This window comes from Choristoneura fumiferana, chromosome 5, assembly GCF_025370935.1.
Source record: "Choristoneura fumiferana chromosome 5, NRCan_CFum_1, whole genome shotgun sequence".
Lineage (NCBI taxonomy): Eukaryota > Metazoa > Arthropoda > Insecta > Lepidoptera > Tortricidae > Choristoneura > Choristoneura fumiferana.
In genome coordinates, this window is record NC_133476.1 from 159,565 (window position 1) to 163,794 (window position 4,230).

At 39.5% G+C, this 4,230-nt stretch overlaps 1 long non-coding RNA gene across 1 annotated transcript; it reads right to left on the bottom strand.

The window, feature by feature from the left end:
• On the bottom strand, positions 1-2,881 carry LOC141427747 (uncharacterized). The gene is made up of 3 exons (XR_012451352.1): positions 2,751-2,881; positions 1,039-1,158; positions 1-12 (listed from the first exon to the last, which is right to left on the bottom strand). It is a non-coding gene; the product is annotated as an uncharacterized lncRNA (long non-coding RNA).
• Positions 2,882-4,230: the final 1,349 nt, after the last annotated feature.

A 4,230-nucleotide genomic window follows, 5' to 3' on the forward strand; every position in this document is an offset into this window, starting at 1 on the left:
CCGCGCCGATACCTGGAAGTTGAAAATAGCGCCATCTAGCGATTGTTTGGACAGTTTTTGTTGAAGGGTTATTTTATCTGCGGATTCGGTCACGTGAATTATTACCTACATTATGACACTGTTAGTCTTCATTAATGTTAGTTCGTGGGAGCATCGGGATAGAAAGTACCCGTTGTCTTACTCCAGAGACGAGATTCAGCTATCTTAATTATCAAATCCGTCCTGCCGAAGCTAATAAAACTAGACAATTGGAATAAATTTGGTATTATAAAAATAACAATGCATGAGGAATAAAAAGTACTAAATAAATATTCATTTGCATTGTTGCTGTATAATTTCCTCGTAATGAGGGCTATCGCGTATGAATTCGCCGCTAGAGGCGCTAGTGTAGCGTGAGGTCTCTGAAATGCCAAATCTCATAGTTTTTGGGTGAGCTAAGCGGGTTTATTTATAATTAGAATAATTCTGTGAATATTTTGCATTACCTGAAATTAATCATGGCAATTATGCGATAAGGGGCTATGAATGTCTGTGTTTTGAGACAGTTTTGTCTTTCGGAAACCTTTGTCCTCCCTTTTTTCCGAACAAAACGGGACTACGCAAGACTGTGGTTGCTCGATTTCATGGTACGGTTTTAAGATGTATTAAATACGATTTTAATCTAAACTTTGTTTTCACGCCCGTAATAACAGACTTTGAAAGCCACACTTAAAAACCTCACGCAACAGTGGCGTCATCTAGTAAGACAAAAAACGATAGCCCTCATTGAATCGTACATATGAATGGGTGAATGAGTTTCTGGATGCGTCTCCTGGTAACGATGTGCTTGCGTCTAGATGGGTGTCGGTAAGTGATGAATGTTTGAGGTTTTGCGTGAAGATGGATGAACGGCCTTCATCTGTGTATTGACGTTATTTACTAATTATTTGTTTATTGTATGTATTGCTTAGACTCTAAAATTCACAGTGCTTTAGTTTTACTGTCATACTGTGTAATTTCATTGAATAAATAAATAAAAATAAACCTAAATAAATTTACCAGACTGTGGCCATCCCTGCTCAACGGTGACAAGATGGTGCGTTTTGGCGACGGACTGCGCGATCGCGTCGAAGTCCAACGGCCGCAGCGACCGCAGGTTGATCACCTCGCACTCGATACCTGCACAAGAAGCAAAACAATGTTGCAGTGACATTAACGCCATCTCGTATCGTGTAGGCGAACTACGTGGAACAGAACTTCGCTTTATTGGCTGCTGTTCTTTTCATGGATGGTAGTTCAGAACTTCGACGCTTGTAAACCGATTTGTATTTGTTTTTTCATCTTTGTCTCGGCTTTATTAAATTATATCTTAAATCATAATACCGGGTGTGGCCTGTAATATGAGCAAAAGATTAAAACATAGATCGTCCTCGTCAAACTGAACAACATTAGTTCAGCGACTTTTAAAAATAATGGAGTCTTTGAATTTTCCTTTTTTCATACAAATTAAATACTGCTATCAATGTACGCCATCCTAGAACACAACTGACGTCGCCTGTCACGCTACAAACATCAAACATTTTGCTTTACATCTTCGAATAAACTTAAAAGTGTAATAAAAATTAAAAAACAAATTATTTTTAAAAGTCGCTGAACTAATGTTATTCAGTTTGAGGAGTATGATCTATGTTTTAATTATTTGCTCATATTACAGGCCACACCCGGTATGTTTAGGACCCTAGCTCTTGTCGTTGGAGTAATCATCATTCTGTACGCCAATGCTTTGAGTTAGTGGTACATTTTTTAGATTTTTCTCTACTTTTTGTGCACTAATTTTAAATTAGTCACAATATCAATAGGCCAGTTTATAATCAATACTATCGATACTATAGATTCTATTGTCGGTCTTATTTCAACAAACAATCGATAATATCCGTAGTATCGACATCGCCGATAGTATCGATACTTAGGCCTATTGATATTGTAATTATTTTTTCTCAAACATGACATGAAATATTGACGTTGTGTTACAAATAATAGGCCGAGAAGTATCGCGCTGCAGGCGCTGCGGCTCGGCTGTATGCGCGCGGTCACTAGCGGCCTGCAAAGAGATTTCATACAACTTTGCAGGCCGCTGGCCGGCAATGCGACCGTCTTTTGTTTCAGCGCGCGCTCTGCAACACCGCCCGCCGCCCGCCGCCCGCCGCCACACAACACCGCGACCAGACTAGCGTCCCGCTAGCTTCTTTTATTTCATGTAATGTTTGAGAAAAGCACTATACAAGCCTCGGCCGGAACCTGGGGTTGCCGGCCTCACTTCCATATCCGGCCTTGCTACGCTCGGCCGTCTATATCTGCTTAGCCGGCAACCCCCTACTTCACGGCCTCTACAGTAATGTACTATTCGAGGCCACGACACGACCAGGTGCAGGATTTGCAGGTGGTAGGACCTTGTGCAAGGTCCGCCCGGATTGCTACCACCATCTTGCTCGCTAATCCTGCCGTGAAACAGCAGTGCTTGCATTGTTGTGTTTCGGCGTGGAGAGTAAGACAGCCGGTGCAATTACTGGCACTTGAGGTATCCCATCTTAGGCCTCTAGGTTGGTTGTTTATGGGCGGTGGTGATCTCTTACCATCAGGAGACCCACAAGCTCGTTGCCATCCAGTCGAATAAAAAAAAACGATACTTGACAATATCCCATTATCATTGACAATCTATTTTAGCAACGACATTCGACAGTTTGAGGCTAAATCCAGGCTAAAGGCAGTACCATTGGCGGCCAGTTCTGCGGCAGCCTGTAGCGCGGTGTCAGTGGCTTTGCCGGCGCACACCACTGTGATGTGGCTGCCTTCACGCTCGATCTTCGCCTTGCCTGGAACAACGGGAAATTAGAAATAAGAAACATTTGTGTGGGATCATGTGAAAGAAGCAAATAGTAGATTGTACAACAAGAGCATAAAACGAGCCATTTTACCCAAGACGTTCATATAGCCACCCGAGCCTGTATGGCGAGGGTGGATAGACACGTCGAGGGGAAAATGGGTTTAATGCTCGAGGTTTACACTCTGCTTTTCACTTCGATGGCGAGGAAATGAAATAGCAACAGTGGAATCAATTGTTCACTTACTATGTTCATTTTATTTTTCATGCATTATTAATTACTAAATTACTATATAATTATACATTTTTAGTTCTATTAATTTATTTTGATTGATTTTTAGTTTTATATAAATTAAAAATGTATTAAAAAATATTTAGAAACTTCTTTGTTTGTGGCTGTTGACACCTGATTACTTTGGTCTTAGACGAAGATTTTATTTTATGCACTAGAGCATAAAAAGTCATTTTATGACGCCTAGGTCCAGCATAAACACGAACTTTACAAGCATGAGAAGTGAAAAAAACTTTAAAGCGGTCCGCTTCATCTTTCATAATGCGAACTGCTAAGGAATGGTCTTTAATGGTGCTTCCGTCGTCTGTTTTTCCAGTTAAATACAATCTAGGTCTCTTCAAAGCTAGAGTGAATAGGCTGTTGGCCTCATCTGCACTTAACATCAGGTGAGACAGGGGTCTATCACGGTCAATTATTTATGTAATAAAAAAAAATTGAAAGTATTGTTTTTTAAAAATTAAAAATAATACTTTAAAAGCAACAGAAAACACAACTAGCACATAGGCTTACTCGATCGTAACTCAAAACCTCTTTCACTCTCTCGCTCGTCTCATTAATTCTACAGAAGTCTTTGGTCATTCAATCCGCTCATTTATTATTATTATTAAGTACCTATATAAAACTTTTTTAAATTAAGTAACTTTTTTTGAGATTCGGGCCCCCACTGTCCAAGAGTTTCAAAAGCAAAAGCTGCAAATAAGTAGCTGTCTGCCAAATTCGCACATTTGTGACACTTTTGAGTTTAGATAATTTATTGATTGTCTAAGTTTAATCTTGGCGGTTTTAACGCTGTGTGATGGTATGTACTAGTAAAAAAATTCTCGGCACGGGGACCTTTAATTTGACATTTGACATCTCTTTTAGACAAGAATTTATGAATGTGCTGTCAATTTTGTATTATAAAATGAATCTGTAAAAAACACTGAACACGTTTTTAAAATGTTGCAGAATAAAATTAGCTCAGTTATAAAAATGTGAGTAGAATCTAATCTTGCATGTAAAACCACTTAGTAAGACTTCCTGTATATAATCAACATCTTAATCCCAGCTTATACAGGGTGTAACATTCCGACCGGTA